At 40.0% G+C, this 17,737-nt stretch overlaps 1 protein-coding gene across 1 annotated transcript in view; it reads right to left on the bottom strand.

The window, feature by feature from the left end:
- Positions 1-10,216: 10,216 nt before the first annotated feature.
- The window catches only part of CCDC122 (coiled-coil domain containing 122), a 54,553-nt gene continuing 47,032 nt past the window's right edge, over positions 10,217-17,737 (bottom strand). The window contains 1 exon segment of the mRNA XM_047755784.1: positions 10,217-10,651. The gene's annotated coding sequence lies outside the window, so the exon portion shown is untranslated.

The following is a 17,737-nucleotide window of genomic DNA, read 5'->3' as shown; positions in this document are numbered from 1 at the left end:
TCTCCAATTTTAGAACCAAGTTTTACATGCATATATATATATATGTGTGTGTGTATAAAGGTGTAAATATACACACAAATGCATGTATGTACACACACCTGTGTGTGCATATGTGTATGTAGTTGCTCACATACATACACACACAAAAGCAGAGGAGGATTATTTCCTTTGCAAAAATAGTCTTGGTATCCAAAAAAAAAAAAACCATCTGCATTGGAAAGACATGAGTAACGTCAGTACCAAATTCTGACGTTTTGGTATATACCTGTCTTGGCTTTAACCTTTACAAAATCTTAATTAGCACTGGACCAAGCTTGAGAAATCAACCTTGCTCTTAGTAAAGTAAATATGATTTGTGAAGGAGATGGTGTTCCATTATCTGCACTTCTAAACAGTTGGGTCACCAGGTATAAAACTAACAGTAGATTTAATAAGCTACTTATTTCTATAAAAAGAGAAACCCTATTATTCTCCAAGAATAGACTGTATTTGGGGATACTCTTAACACATAGCAGAAATAACAGCTGAAATTCTGAATACATTAGAACCCCAGCATGTTGCAGACCAATTAAAATTGACAAGCATGTGGAGCAAATACACACAGACAAACATAGAAAAATCCAAGTTGTTGTTAAAGGGATCCTTTCCCCCTCCTTTTCTCTTTACAAGTTCGTGTTTTTCTTCCTTCTGAATATTCCAGTTCATTTTGTTAATCTTCTTCTGCTTGGCTTCTGAATTTTAATCAAATTGAATGCCGACAGACATCAAATTTTAATTCATAGTAGAATACCTTGGCACTTTGGTGTATTTAGTGCTCTGATGTTGGGAAACTATCACTAACTAGAAATGCTGGCTCTTGTAGACAATATATAATTTTCATAATCTTAAACTGAGATGGGAAAAATAGATACTGCACTAAATGTTTCAGCCATGTGTTCACCTCTCTGCATTAAATTAGTATTGGCAGCTGAGTAGGAGATTACAGGGTACAACTGCTTTAACCTTCAAAAGTAAATGATGCTTGCTGAATTGCCTCCGTGAGCCTCTAAAGCCCAAGAAGCTTAAAAATATAGGTTGGATGCTAATGATGAGAAAACACAGTAAAGGAGCATCCTGTAAGTTGGGGGAGGGTTAAACTCAACACGTTGCTAATGAAGGTTATGGGATTTATTTTTCTCAAGCTTTTTCAAGAAAGTTTTGTGTCAGGCAGGCTCCATTCTAGAAGATAAAGTTTGATGTAACAACCTAAAGAACAGATTCCACTAGTTGAGTACCAGTTACGGATCATGCATTGCACTGAAAGTTTACATTATCCAGTTTTATTTTCATAATATCCCTATGGAGTAGACGCTGTTGTCACAAGTGTACACATGGCAACAATGGTGCTCAGAAAAGTTCAATACTGGACCCAGGGTCCTATGAATAAAGTTGGGACTGGGACCCCAAAGCCCACACCAGTGCCCCTTCTGATCTCAGCAACCAGCCCACATGCATCGCACATCAGCTTTCTTGTGTCAAAGGACACAGTGAAGGGTTTGTTCATAAATGTATTCTACTGTCTGGAAAAAATTATGTTAGCGGACAGCCAGGTATAATCCAAATACAAACATAATTTCATTTACACACAAGTGCAGTTCTGGCTTGAAATTGATTTTTAACCTACATCTTTTTAAAGAAGGAGCATCTGTGGAGTGTATGGGAGCGGGTGGGGGAGGAGAAATACAGCTGCCTCAGCAGCACTGAGGGAAAAGGAGCAAGTTAAATGCATTCTACACTCAAAACAAGATTAATAATCCTTAAGTACTTTTCTATTTAATAAATTGTGACAAGAGTTACTCAGTGTAGGTCCAGAAAAGGACATAATGATTGGGCTTCTCGTAAGAAGTGCTTTTTAAAAATGGAGGTTGGATTTATATTATTGTAAAAACAAATAGATTGGGGGGTGAGGGGAATCGGTGGCATAACTTGTAAAAAGTAGCAAACAGTGCCATCTACTGGGCTTTAATTTTCTCTTTGTTAGAGGTTTTGCAGAGGCTCATAACAGTTGTGTATATTCAATGCATATACACAACATAAGACATTAAATAAGAAAAAAAACCCTTTCTTACCTGTCATGAAGATTTCAAGATATTTTTAAATGGCTTTTTGTTCTTTATATATACCCCCAAGTCACTTTACTATTGGTATTAAAAGAAATATTCACTAAAAACAATAACATTGCCTACACAGAAATCTATCTTGATACTAAAAAAATTCTTTCTAGAAAGAAACTCAAATTACCCTAAATGAAAGCATGACCAAGAAAACTCAAGAGAAACCCCCTTGAGTTTGTGACATAACCCATCTCCTCTGCTCAGCCGACAACCCTCCAACATCAGTCTGATCCATCCGAGAGGCTAACATATTTTCTTCTTTACAAAGAGGAGGAGGAAAAGAGAAATGCCTGCCAGCAAGGGGGCCAGGTCCTGTGTGGCAGGAACAGGGCTCATTCTGCACTGCCCACATGGAAAAAGGAAGTCCTCCTCCAGGACTCAGCCTGCCGGGTCACCTGGCTTCTCCACCGGTCAGCAGGCACCCAGCCTGTGGCAAGGTGGTTCACGACCCACGCCCTGGCAACCCCCAGCATGGTGTTTCTCAGACTGTGGTCCTTGAACCACCTGCATCAGAATCATCTGGGGAGCCTGTGAAAGACGCAGGTTCCTGGCCTGAACCTAAGATGTGCTGAATCATAAACCTAGGGTCTGGCACCCAGATACCTTCCCTTAACAGGCTATACTTATGCACGTTGGATTTTGATAGCCACTGTCTAGAACCTTGGGATTCTTTACTCTGTAGACTCCAGGGTGCCTAAGATGACCCTGCAGGTGGGTAGGCCTCCAAAAATCCATCCCAGGCCTTTCCTACAAGGTCTGTTCTGCAACACCGTGTGCCTGCTCAGCCATAAAAAAATCATGAGATAATGCCATTTGTAGCAACCTGGATGGACCTAGAGATTATCATATGAAGTGAAGTAAGTCAAAGGCAAAAATCATATATCCTTTACATGCGGAATCTAAAAAGAAATGATGCATATGAACTTATTTACAAAACAGAAATAGACTCACAGACATAGAAGACAAATTTATGGAATAAATTGGGAATTGGGATTAACGGATACCTATTACCATATATAAAAAATAGATAAACAACAAAAGTCTACTGTATAGCACAGGCAATATATTCAAATAGTATGTTCTAATAATCTATAATGGAAAAGACTGAAAAATAATAGACAGATAGGTGGAGGTATAAAACTGAATCAATTTGCTGTACACTTGAAACATTGTAAATCAACCAGACTTCAATTTAAAACATTGCTGAAGGCATACCAAAAAATAACAAAGGATAAAGCTTTCCACAACACTGGTTTACTTTAAATAAATAAATAGGCGTTGGACATCTCTGGGTTCCATCTCAGTGATCCTGAGTGTGGGTAGTTCTGTGGGCCATGCCAATGCACAGTCTTGGTAAGTGGCAGCTCTGGGGAGACTCCAGGGCCATCCTGACAAAGACAGTCTTCAGGAAAACCATGGAGCCAACAGATAGCATCTGTTGGCTGTCTCCCACTGCCTTTTGAGTGCCCCTCCTTCCTCTTGGCATCCCGCCTCTCCCTGTGCCCCCTCCCCCGAGTTACTCCCCCTACTGGATCCTTCTCATTTATCCCATTCCTGATCAGTCTCGTTCATAGCAGCTAACCTCTGCCAGAACATTAGCTTTTAGTGAATTTAAGTGCCCACCAGGTGGCCTACAAAGTCTGGAAACATAAAATGTCACTTTGTCACATATTATAATATCAATAAATCATTTATTCTTTTTCCAACTACCTTCTCAGATTTGGTGCTCCTTGAGGTAAAATGCCGATTGCTTTGGCCTGGTAAAGGCTGCTAGGAGTGATGGTGATAGGCGTGTGTGGTTCACACAGCCTGTGAATGGCATGTGGAGAGCCTTTTGTGGAAGCTGGCTCGCATGCGGTGTCCCTGCTTCGAGAGATGCTGGAACAGCTGAGGCCTCCCGAGTGTCAGCAAACCAGACCTGTCTCTGACTATCCCAAAGGACAACAGTGACACCAGAGAAAGGCATCTGCAGCCCCAGGACCAAGATCACCCTCCTGTCACTCATCTACATCCACGTCAGCCATCAAGCCCAGCTTAGGTCTAAGCCCCCTCTGAAGGCTTCTCCCAGGGCAGCCCTGACCACAGTGAGCTCTCCTTTGTCTAAAATCACAGCACTTAACATCTGACCCACTCCATGGCAACTAGTCACTGATTGTGTTTAAATAGTTCTTACATTGTATTGAAGAAGAAGGGCATGAAAACGACTTGAAAGTGAACATGTGCAATAATAAGGAACATGAGAAGCTTCCCAATTCATCAGAAGTATGTTCATAGGAGGCAGGGGCCACGTCCTGTATTTATTTGTATCTCCCATAGGATAATAAACAGTGGCTTATTGATTGTACCTTTTTCCTCTCCTACCTCTCCTCAGGGCTAACATCTGAAGAGCAATGCTTGGAGAGCTCAAAAGCTCCTTTTTTTTTTTTTTTTGTCTTTTTTGGACCACACCCGCAGCATAGAAAGTTTCCCAGGCTAGAGTCTAGTGGGACTGGCCTACACCACAGCCACAGCAATGCAAGATCCAAGCCTTGTCTGTGATCTGAACCCCAGCTCACTGCAAGGCCAGATCCTTAACCCACTGAGTGAGGCCAAGGATGGAACCTGCGTCCTCATAGATGCTAGTTGGATTCGTTTCCACTGAGCCATAACAGGAACTCCCTCAAAATCTCCTTTAATACAGGATTTGTTGATTCCTCTGCAGATTGGTGATTACAGTCAACAGAATAAGATATGTCTGAGATGACGACCCTCTGGACATCACAGTGGTGGAACTTTGACTCGGCCTCTTGCCAGATCAAGTCCTTCTCCACCTGTTAATCTTAGAAGCCTCCTGCTTAATTCCCTCAAGTTCTTTTTTTTTTTTTTTTGTCTTTTTGCTATTTCTTGGGCCGCTCCCGCGGCATATGGAGGTTCCCAGGCTAGGGGTCCAATCGGAGCTGTAGCCACCGGCCTACGCCAGAGCCACAGCAACGCGGGATCCGAGCCGCATCTGCAACCTACACCACAGCTCACGGCAACGCCGGATCGTTAACCCACTGAGCAAGGGCAGGGACCGAACCCGCAACCTCATGGTTCCTAGTCGGATTCGTTAACCACTGAGCCACGACGGGAACTCCTCCCTCGAGTTCTAATTGGCTCTCCAGCTTTTCCTTTTACACAGAATTGCTCCTGGGGCAACTGCATTGCTCTTTAAGCAGTTTTTGTCCTATTCCCCAGACTCTTCCATAGCCAAGAGATAGCTCCCCTTCTCACTTGTTGGGTGACTTTTTCCAGTGGGTCTCAACTTCAGCTACATATCAGAAACATTTGAATAACTTTGTAAAATGCTGACGCCCGAGCCTCTTAAGCAAGTCTGATTTAATTGGTTTGGAAGGGAGCCAAGGATTCAGCAGTTTTGAAAATCTCTCAGGTGATGTTAATATACAGTCAGCCTCGAGAACACTCGGCTCTGCTTGTGCTTGGCTAAGTGGTTCCTATTTTTCCTCTCACCTCAAAATTTAACTCAAAATTCCTGACTTAAGATTTAACTATCAAAAATTAACAAATGCAAATATTGAGATCTACAAAAAGTAGGCAGGCAGTCATATAGATTGTATAAATCCAAATATCATGATATAAATTCGATGTATTGGCATTAACTTACTCTAGACTCTAATTCGCATCACCTTATGGAGGTAACCCAAATTCTCAGGTATTGTAAAGGTCTTAAGGCTGGAGATTCCCCAAATGCATTTCAGAACCACGTGGAGTCATGGAGGAGGTCTGATACAATAAGGCCTTGGGAACCTTCACCAATATTCTCTCTTCCCAAGCATTTCTCTCAATGTTGAATGCTGGCAAAACTGAGTTGACTTTCAGGAGAGGGCTGCCTGGAATGGAGTTTATAAACATGGTTCCCACCCAGACGTGCTGCCCAGTAGATTATGTTGTCAGCTCTCATATCTAACCTGGTTTACTGCCTACTCAGTGCATCGTTTCCAGGATTTAGTTGTTAATTACCTTTGAGTACAATAGCATGGGATACTTCTCAGCCCATCACTATGTTTTGCATGGCATATTAGTGCCTAGGGGATATGTGAATGGCTAATAAATATATGTGTGCAATAGGTTTCACTAAAATAAAGTGATTCGCATTAGGACAAAATGCCCTCCTCCATCCATTTGAAATTGTTTTATTTAATTGTATTCCACACTATTGGATCCCTACTATTTCCGTCAGGAATCAATGGAGATGATGATGGCATAAAATGTGCATGTCTAGTATCTATTTTATCAGGAAAAATGAGCTAATCTGAAATACATGATTAGTTTGTAAAATGTGTTTTTGAACACGTTTAATGACTGGGAATTTATATCTGCCAATTTTGCTGAATAGACATTTATGGATGTATAGGGAACTTTGAGGACAACTGTAAATGAACACATAACCAATTGAGGGATGAGCTTTAGAAGAGCAATATGAACTACTGACCCGAAATTGTTATGAAACCATGCCATCCTTCCCAAAACAGAAGCTCACAGAATAGTGAGCTGAAAACAGTCATTTCAGTTTTTGTCCCACCTTCCTTTCATTTTGTTTCTTTTTTGAGAATTTTAGCAGATTTCTAGGCTTAGGGTTTGTTATTTTTCTTGGGATTCGTAGATGTGTAATTGAAAAAATGAAAAAGATTGACAAGTCAGGAAGGTAGAGTGAGAGGCAAGAGTAAATAAATGTGTGATTCCTGAGAGACCCCAACCATGTTGCTTTTTTTTTTTAATAACCACAGACCCATTATGTAGGTTTATTTTCTCTGTTCTTTTTTCCTCACATAAGCATGTCAAAGCTGACCCAGCAGCATTTAATAAACTCTTTCGAGATAAAAGTGGAATCCAGTGACACAGTGGCATCACATACTTTTAAGTATGAGGTGCTGTCCTTTTAGAATGGTTATTAATATTGAGTAAATGCTAACTATCATGGAAATTAACAGAGAAGATCAATAGAAGAGCAAATTATCCAAACATGATGGCCCCCCTGCTGCCACAACAAGGACAAGCTAACATCTAGAAAGCAGAAGATGAACAGAAGCCAACTTTGTGACAATTAGCAATTAACAGTGACTTCTGGATTCTGAGCTACTACTGATCCTCATCCGTTGACAAAAGAAGAAAGAGGGAGGGTGAAGGGAGGGGGGAGGGGAAGGAGTCTCTTTCTTCCATTGTTCTATTATAGAAGACTGCTTTTAAATCTTAAATGATACAGCATAATGACTCTAGTTAATAATACTGTATACTTGAAATTTACCACGAAAAAGATTAAATATGGAAGGCAATGAAAAAAAATCTTAAATGAGAAACCAGAAGGTACTATTCATTGGATGTCATGATTACATGGTTTCAAATTGATTAGAGTAAATCAGTCCTTCGGCCTCCTACAGGATAATGGCAATTGACTTCTCCTCTTCAACCATTTTGAGAAATCCAAGGAAATGTATTGCAACAGGCAAAAACTTGGCCTACATTAACAGATGATTAGGGCCATGTGCCACACAATTCCAGGAACAACATTCTACAGGAGACTTACTCTTTTAGCAGTAAGTTTGTAGTCTGTCAAATCACGAACATAACTGTGCAAAAAAATAATAATTAAATTTTCTAAAACTCACCTCAACTTCTGATCCTGGACTTCCGATCACTCCTGCTTGGAGGAAATTTTAATTTCCTTCTTCTCTTGGAAGCGTCCTCTGCCCACCCCCAGACTGTTCCAGGATTTTGCAAATCCCAACAGGTGGATATCAGGGAGGAGCGGGGTCAAAGTCTGCTCAGGAGGCTGCCTGCTGAAGTGAGAGGACCCCAGCAGAAGGAGCCAGGGCTGTGGGGGGGTGCACCCCCTGAGGGTGGGAACTGCAGGGGATAGTTAAGAGGTCACTGGGAAGGTATCCTACTAGAGAATGGTGCAGAGTAGAGGTCCCTGCCTGGGGGTGGGGGCAGGAGGATTAAATCATCTGCATGTATACACTTAGAGGAGAGAGAAAGAAATAGGGAGAGGAAGGAAAAGAGTCCACAATTGACAGAATACAAACAGCAAAGCCAAGCAACCAAGCCTTCGCTCTTTCCCCTCGGCCCTCCTCCTTCAGGTTGGGGTGGGAAGGGAGGGCGTGGTCCTGAGAGTTGGCCTTCAGAGGAAGAAGCAGCCTCCAAACAAAGGCAGTAGTCAGACCTCAGCTGAGGGAAAAGTCTTATTCTAAGCAGGAAAGTAGAGTCACATTTATGCTTACCTAAGATGAGACTGTAGATACCGTTTGAAAATGACCAGGAATGCTATGGCATCTCTGAGATGTTGCCAAGTGGTAGGAAGGAGACACCAACCAGGACACAGCTGAAGACAGTGGTCTCCTGATGGTGCCTCACTGAATACATACCTAGGGTCTCCTTCCCCGTCTTGTCCCTCCAGGCTGGCGGCCCTCTGAGGCTTCCAGGCCCACCTTCCTCCACTTCACAGCCAATGTCCAAAGCCGTTCTGCACTGGCCTCCTCTGCCTCCCAGGTTTATTTCCTGAAAGCTGTATCTGACTCCTGCTCCAGGACCTCCCTCCCTAGGGAAAGCCCTTCTCTTCCTCCTACCTTTTCCAAACTCTGCTTGTCCCTGCAAACGTATTCTTCCTTATGAACCCTCTATAAGGAATGTAAGTTCTTCTATAGGCTTAGGTTTAGTTTTAGAAAAGCCAGAAAGGATTGGGATTATTTTTACTTTCCACATCTGAGGTAATAGAGCACAAAGCTGGCTATTGGCTTGAATATGGAAAAGAATATAGAGGAAAAAAATCAGGTGAGAGAAAATATAAATTACATATCAAAATATTATGCAGCTCCACGTAGATTTCGGGTGGGATTTGGTCATCTTTGATGTGACTGGATTTTACTGTTGGATGCAGAAGACAAACGAATCTCAGTATGTTTTATACCTTGGTGCACCTGCTCCTTCCCTTCTGCGGCAGGTGGGCTGTATAAGAGAAGCAGCGCAGCCTGGTGATGGAGAGCACCTGAGCCCAAAGCCGTGCTAAGCCATGATGTCACTACAGGACCATGCACAACCTGCTTCACTGCTCTGTCTCAGTTTCTCCATATGCAAAATGGGAATGATGGTCATAACAGCATCTACCTCATAGGGAAGTTAGGAGAATAGAATTAATGCATATAAAATGCTTATGAGTGTATAAAAGACAGAGCAAGTACAACAAAGCTGCTTGCTGATGATAATTTGATTGTTCTCTTACAGTCGAGAATCTCCATGGGACAATAAATTGCCACATGTGTAGCATTCCTTGGCTAAGAAAAGTCTTTCTTGAGATGTCCCCAAGACTAGGTCATTCTCTCAGGAGTTCCTTGTATTACTTTTTTACTTTCTTTTTTTCTTTTTTGGCCACCCTGTGGCAAATGGAGTTCCCAGGTGCCACAGTCACGACCTCAGCTGCAGCTGCAGGCAATTCCGGATCCTTAACCCATTGTGCGGGGTGGGGGGACCCAGCATGGTCCTGGTGCTCCCAAGTTGCCACTGATCTCATTGCGCCAAGTCCAGAGCTCCCGTGTTACTCCTTCAGAGCACTTACCATCTCCATGGTTCAATAATTACCCTTGTAATAATTTAACATCTATCTTCCCTGCTCAGTTATGAGCTCAGTAACTAAGATGACTCCCGAGATCCTTTACAATGCATGCAACTTTCCAGGGTTTTCTCATTCAGAGCCATCTGGTATTATATTTGATCTGCTGCAGGTTTGGGGATTATAAGACATGCTCTAGCAGGTTTGTTCAAGCTCTTGTTAAAATATTTTATTGTACTTTTTTTTGAAGTATAGTTGATTTATAATATTGTGTTAGTTTCAGATATGCAGCAAAGTGATTCTGATACATATATTTTTCTGATTCTTTTCCATTATAGGTTATTACAGAATATTGAATATAAAGGCCTCGTGGCTTGTTCCAAAACTGTTAGTTTCCAGTTTAACTTAGATGAACACGGGTTGGTTGCCTGAATACTGGTTGCAGAAAAGAGACTTACTGAATGATTACAGAGAACGCTGATATGTGCAGACTTCATGTTTTGAAAATCATTACGACGGAATTATTATAAATAAAAACACGCATAAAACAAGAAGCAAACTACAGCTATGGCTTCACAGCCAAAACAACCCAGCAGATAAACCAATGATGTAGATGCTCAGAGTCGGGCCTCCCTTTTTCCCTCCCAACCCCACCCAGCCTCAGTCTCCATCTATGTCATTCAAACATTCTCTTTTACTCTTTCCCCACAGTAATTAGACCTGCCTGCTGTGCAGTGTAGTTTGAAGTATCCAATTTATTCCTTTTCTTTTCATCCAAATCCCCGTCCATCATCCCAAAGGCAGCTCATGTTGTTCTTTCCTCTGAAAACTTGTGAAATATGTTGGTACTTCATTACCTTCCTCTTGCAGTGTTGTTGAACTGATTCATTTGTTTCCTGTCTTACTGGAAGCACAACTGGGTGTGAGATAAAGGAGAAAAAGGACCACATACTGCACTTTACATTCTGTTGCAGAGAGATGCAGTTAGTAGGTATACAGTTGCTGAATCCATGATCCCAACCTTGGAATATTTAATTAAATCAAGTTTCAAATTTGTGTGATGCCCTAGCAAATCCTAGCATTTCTTAGGTGTTCAATGAATATTAGCATTCCACCTGTAAGCTGAGATGGTGAATTTAGTTTTAAAATAAACCAAACAAGCCATATTAACTACATCCCAGGTATGTTTTAAGGTCATCCCCCCCCCTTTTTTTTTTTTCAACTTCTCTGTATACCAGTATACCACCATTTCAAGAAAGAGAGTCATTTTGGAGTTTCCTGTCATGGCTCAGAGGTTAACAAACTCAACTAGGATCCATGAGGACTCGGGTTCGATCTCTGGCCTCGCTCAGGTTAGGATCCGGCGTTGCTATGAGCTGTGCTGTAGACGGCAGACGGGGCTTGGATCTGGCATTGCTGTGGCTGTGGTGTAAGCCGGCAGCTATAGCTTCGATTAGACCCCCAGTCTGGGAACCTCCGAATGCTGCGGGTGCAGCCATAAAAAGCAAAAAATAAATAAATAAGAAGATAGCCATTTTAAATGATAACCCTGTGCTAAAAAATCCATAACTATTAGAAAGAATGTTAAAAGGTGATGTACTGATTTATTTAATCCAATTTCCTTCCCATCTTTTGCTGAGGCCTCCTAATTCTGGACAGCTGAATATTGCTAAATAAATGCTACAAAGCGGAACTTAGGAGGTTCACCACGGATTTCCTTCTAACTACGGATTTACTCTAATTTGCATCATTTAGATCTTTAAAGACAGTCTTTTTTTTTTTTTCATAGCTTTATGTCAAGTCGCCCCATTTTTCATTTTCCTCAATGTGCTAACGCTAGAGTGGCCCTCAGCTGTTCTGCTTACCCTCTATCTAACCAAGAACTCTTTTGATTTCCCACCTTCTTTAAGTTGTCCTTTTCCTTTAGTCATTCTTTTTTTTCCCCATCATGTCTCATGGGTGCTCCTTCTTCTCTGCCCTGGAGCCTGTCCCTCCTAGTTGTCCAGGATGCATTCCATGAATTAGCCTCCATTCTGTTTATATCGTCAGTGTTGTCTTTTTCAAAACTCTGCAAGCATGGTTGGATTTCCCAGGCCTTAGGAAATCCTTCTCTTAACCCTTCTAGCTATCTTATAAATTAGCTTGGGTTCTAGCCTTTCATTTGCTATCTCATTTCTCAAAAGTGCACTCAACATATTTGGCACATACTAGTTACATGACTTTAACTTCCCACTGCTTTAATAATTTCACTCGTAAATTGAGAATTTTATGAAATAATTAATATTAATTTTCTTAACAGTAGTCATGTATCAAATATTTAATTCTAATCACTAAGAACTGTATATGCATTAGCTTATTTAACTCTACAACAACTCCATGAAGTTAATCATGTTATTATTCCCTTTCTACAGTTTTTTTTTAATTTTTTTATTTTTTTGGTCTCTTTGCCATTTCTTGGGCCGCTCCCGCGGCATATGGAGGTTCCCAGGCTAGGGGTCCAATCAGAGCTGTCAGCCGCCGGCCTACGCCAGAGCCACAGCAACTCGGGATCCGAGCCGCGTCTGCACCTACACCACAGCTCATGGCAACGCCGGATCGTTAACCCACTGAGCAAGGGCAGGGACCGAACCCACAACCTCATGGTTCCTAGTCGGATTCGTTAACCACTGAGCCACGACAGGAACTCCTTCTACAGTTTTTAAAATTGAGACCTAACAAAATGTAAGAAACTTAGCTAAAGTCACACCACCCGCCAAGTGATAATTTGGAATAAATCCACTAAAATAGGTAGTATAACTCAAGTTCATAGAACTCTAAAATGAAAGCTCTTAACAACTGTGTTTTTATCCTTTCCTTATTCTTACTATAGGCAAAGGCTTCCTACATTGCCTTGGACAGAATATGAAGTCGTTAGATAGTCAGCCGTCATCATCATCAGCATGGGTGTCAGCAGCACTGTTACAAAAGGTTACATTCTAATTTGGCCCGCAGTCTTTTTTGCATAGTCTTTTTAAGGGGAATTTTTAAAAATTAAGATTGGCAAGCTGGTTTCCACATTTTGTGATGTATACTTGTTCTCTATCAGTTCAATGATTTATTTTATTACTTTAATTAAAAGGATTAGGTTTCAGTTGATTTGCGGCTTTTTTTAGAACTTAAAATGTTATGCTCGTGCAAAGATCATTAAACTTTAAGGTCTTAACTCGGAAATTTTCCTTTTGGGTCATTAGCAATATCTCATAGGTCTAATTTTTATTACGAAGCTGGCCTTCATTAAAGCTATTTAAACTTTTAAAGAATAGCTGATTTACACTGTTGTGCCAATTTCTGCTTTACAGCAAAGTGACCCATACATGTATATACACTCTTTTTCTCCTGTTATCTTCTATCATGGTCTATCCCAAAAGACTAGATACAGTTCCCAGGGCTACACAGTAGAACCTCATTGCTTATCCACTCTAAATGTGATATTTTGTATTTACTAATCCTAAACTCCCAGTCCACTCCCTGCCCTATCCTTTGGCAACCACAAATCTGTTCTCCATGTCTGTGAATCTGTTTCTGCTCTGTAGATAGGTTCTTCTGTGCCATATTTTAGATTCTACATAAAAGTGATATCATGTAGTATTTGCCATTCTCCTTTTTTTTTTTTTTCAGTCTTTTTTGTCTTTTTAGGGCTGCACCCAAGGCATATGGAGTATGCAGGTTTCCAGGCTAGGGGTCCAGTTGGAGTGTAGCTGCTGGCCTACACCACAGCCACCGAAACTCGGGAACCATGCTGCATCTGTGACCTACACCACAGCTCATGGCAATGCTGGATCCTTAACCCACTGAGTGAGGCTGGGGATCGAACCCAAGTCCTCATGGATCCTAGTCAGTTTTGTTAACCACTGAGGCATGAAGGGAACTCCTATCTTTCTCTTTTGACTTACTTTGCTTAGTTTAAGAATCTCTAACTGCATCCAGGTAGCAGCAAATGGCATTATTTCATTCTTTTTAATGGCTAAGTAGTAGTACATTGTATATATGTACTACATCTTCTTAAGCCATTCATTAGTCAACGAACATCTAGGTTGCTTCCATGTCTTGGCTGGTGGGAATAATAGTGCTGCTAGGAACACAGGTCTTTGTGTAGCTTTTATCAATTTAGTTTTTATCATGTATTTGCTAAAAGGAGTCAGTCTCTCTTTTCTTTGAAAACCTTGTGATGTTAATTATACACTAGAAGAAAACATGGGCATGTTCCTTTCTAAGTTAGGTATGGGGAAATTTTTTCCTGTGACAAAATACAGAAGGAATAAATAAAAACATTGATAAATTTAATACATAAAAACAAAATGTTTGCAAGGCAAAAAGTCCTACAAATAAAGTAAAAAGACAAATGACAAACTGGAATAAATATTTGCCACTTGTATCAAAGACAAAAGATTATTCTAGTACCAAGATGGTTCAATTGATCAATGAAAATAGAGTCTAGAAATAAACCCTCCCACATGATTTGACCTTCCCTTGTCGAATCATATTTGACAAGGTTGTCAAGACCCTTCAATGAGGAGAGGAGAGTCTTTTCAACCAACAGTTTCTGGAAAACTAAATATCCACATGCCGAAGAATGGAGGTGGACCCTTACCTTATATCTTTATCATACACAAAGTTAAATCAAAATGGATCAAATACCTAAATGGAAGAACCAAAAAATAAAACTCTTAGAAAAAAACGTAAAAGGAAAAGCTTCATGACATTGGATTTGGCAGAAAAATTTGGATATGATGCCAAAAGCACAGTCAAAAAGAAAGAATAAATAAATTGAATTTTATAAAAATTAAACATTTTCTGCTCAGCAAAGAATGCAATCAAGAAAGTGAAAGGCATTTCTGCTGTGGTGCAGGGGTAACAAATCCAACTAGGAACCATAAGGTTATGGTTTCGATCCCTGGCCTCGCTCAGTGGGTTAAGGATCCGGCAATGCTGTGAGCTGTGGTATAGGTAGCAGACGAGGCTCGGATCTGGCATTGCTGTGGCTGTGGCTGGCCAGTGGCTATAGCTCCGATTGGACCCCTAGCCTGGGAACCTCCACACGCCATGGGTGCGGCCCTAAAAAGCACTAGATAAATAAATCAATAAATGATAAAAAGAAAGTGAAAGAAACCCATGGAGTGGCAAAAATATTTGTAAATAATATATCTGATAAAGGATTAATAAATAAAGAACTATAACTCAACAATAATAAAACAACCCAATTAGAAAACAAAGGACTTGAATAGACATTTTTCCAAGGAATATATACTAGTGGTTAATAAGCCCGTGAAATGATGCTCTAGATCACTAATCATTAGGGAAATGTGGCTCAAAAGCAAAGCAAGATACCACTCTATATCCATAAGGATGGTTATTATAAAAATAAGTGTTGGCAAAGATGCTGAGAAATTGGAACACTTGTGCATTGCTGTTATGCCAACATAATTCTCGGGTTTGGGGGAGTGAGTTCAACACGAGTGATCAACGTGGTATAACTACCATAGAAGCCCTTGTAAACAGGTTGCATTGATAGAAAACTGAGTCCAGGTATGAGATGAAACAGGCCTCTTCTACAAGTGGCTGATAAGAATATACCTTGTGTCATTTTCTGTTCTGCATCTATCATAGGATAATATCAAGGCAGAGTATATACAGGAGGGATGTGACCAGGATGGTGGAGGGACAGGAACTTATGTCACATGACTTGTTATAGAAGAACTAGTAATACAGAACTCAAGAGAAAACAGTTTTTAGGCTGGATATGGGCTACATATTCTCAGCTCTTTGAAACAGTTCATAGTCATGTTTTTAAAACATGATTAGGGAGTTATCCTTGTGGCTGAGGAAACGAATCTGACTAGTATTCATGAGGACACAGGTTCAATTTCTGGCCTCGCTCAGTGGGTTAAGGATCTGGCATTGCTTGGAGCTGTGGTGGAGGCTGCAGATGCAGCTGGGATCTGGCGTGGCTGTGGCGTAGGCCAGCGGCTATAGCTCCGACTAGACACCTAGCCTAGGGATTCCATATGCCAAGGGTGTGGCCTTAAAAAGCCAAAAAAACAAAACAAAAACAAAACCCATAATTAGAATGTATCACTCATAATATTTTGCAATCTACTTTTTCTCTTAATGCATTCAATGAATTTATATTTTCCTAATATGATTATCAATAAGCTATTTTTTCTCATTATTTAATAAGATATATTTGGCCTTTCATTTTTTATTCACTCTTTGCCCACCATATTAAATAGTGCTGCCTTTTAAATTCAGATTCAAAGGATTTTGATACTGTTTGAACTTATTCACCTAAATTTTGATATATTAGCAATTACAATAGTTAATATCATAGAATACAAATTCTCCTTTTGGTTAAACCATGTTACTGTGTTTGTTTATCAGCTACTTAGTGCTCTTCCGTATTTCTCAAATAATCTTGGTTTAAGCATCTGTAATTATACTAAACTATATCTGAAATTAAAGCATCTGGGAAACATCCTAATGAAAGCTCAAAACTCCCTTTGTACAAGAAAATTAGCACTCTCAAGGGCCTAATAAGTATGGTTAAGGATACTTCTGATGCCAAAACTCTGAAAGGCATCCAAAACCCCTGTGCTAATAGAATACTGTCATTCTGGGGAAAAGAGCAAAGAGTATTTGATAATAACTAAAAGAGAGGCTATTTCCAGTTGTGTAAAGAATAATATAATAGACACGGAAAGCTGGTTTCCTCAAAATGATTATGCTACAGATGTAATTAGGGATGATATTGTGTCATTGGGAAAAATTATATTAAAATTATACTTAAAATCCATGATTATGCATAACCCATATAGAAACAATAAAAACAAAGTGAAATTGCCCCAGATTATCCTGAATAGGCATTAAATTATGATTAATGTACAATATTCTATTCAGAGAAATTTTATGGTTTTCATTTTTAATAAAGATTTTCTTTCCATGTCCATACAGTCCCTCTTTAGTTTTATTTTCATGAAGATTATTAAAGCTTTCTTTTTTAAAAGATAGAACATTTTACATACTTTGTAAATATATAAAACTCATTTTTTAAAAGCAAGGTTCATACTATTTATATTTTTTTATTAAAGTATAGTTGATTTACAATGTGCCAATTTCTGCTGTATAGCAGAGTGACTCAGGTGTATATAGGATCTAGTTCTCTGTGCTATACAGTAGGACCTTGTTGTTTATCCATTTTAAATGTAATGGTTTGCATCTACTAACCCCAAACTCCCTGTCCATCCAGCTTTCTCTCCCCTCCCCCTTGGCAACCACAAGTCCGTTCTCTGTGTCAGTGAGTCTGTCTCTGTTTTACACAGGTTCATCTGTGCCATATTCTAGACTCCACATTTAAGTGATATCATATGGTATTTGTCTTTCTATTTCTGACTTACTTCACTTAGTAGGATAATCTCCAGTGGCATCCGTGTTGCTGAAAATGGCATTATTTCATTCTTATGGCTGAGTAGTATTCCATTTTTCAATTGGGTTGTTTGTTTTCTTGTTGAGTTGTAGAAGTTGTTTGTATATTTTGGAGATTAAGCCCTTGTCGATTGCTTCATTGGCAAATATTTTCTCCCATTCTGCTAGATTGTCTTTTCAGTTTTTTATGGTTTCCTTTGCTGTGCAAAAACTTGAAAGTTTGATTAGGTCCTATCTATTTATTTTTGTTTTTATCTCTATTGCCTTAGGAGATTGACCCAAGAAAACATTTGTACAATTTATGTCAGAAAATGTTTTGCCTATGTTCTCTTCTAGGAGTTTTATGGCATTATGTCTTATGTTTACATCTTTAAGCCATTTTGAGTTTATTTTTGTGTATGGTGTGAAAGCGTGTTCTAATTTCACTGATTACACACAGCTGTCCAACTTTCCCAGCCCCGCTTGCTGAAGAGACCGCCTTTTTCTCACTTTATATTCTTGCCTCCTTTGTCAAAGATTAATTGACTGTAGGTGTCTGGGTTTA

The sequence above is a fragment of the Phacochoerus africanus genome, chromosome 13 (genome assembly GCF_016906955.1).
Source record: "Phacochoerus africanus isolate WHEZ1 chromosome 13, ROS_Pafr_v1, whole genome shotgun sequence".
Taxonomy (NCBI): Eukaryota; Metazoa; Chordata; class Mammalia; order Artiodactyla; family Suidae; genus Phacochoerus; species Phacochoerus africanus.
Note: the sequence above shows the minus strand (reverse complement) of the source record. Positions and strands in the feature narration are given on the sequence as shown.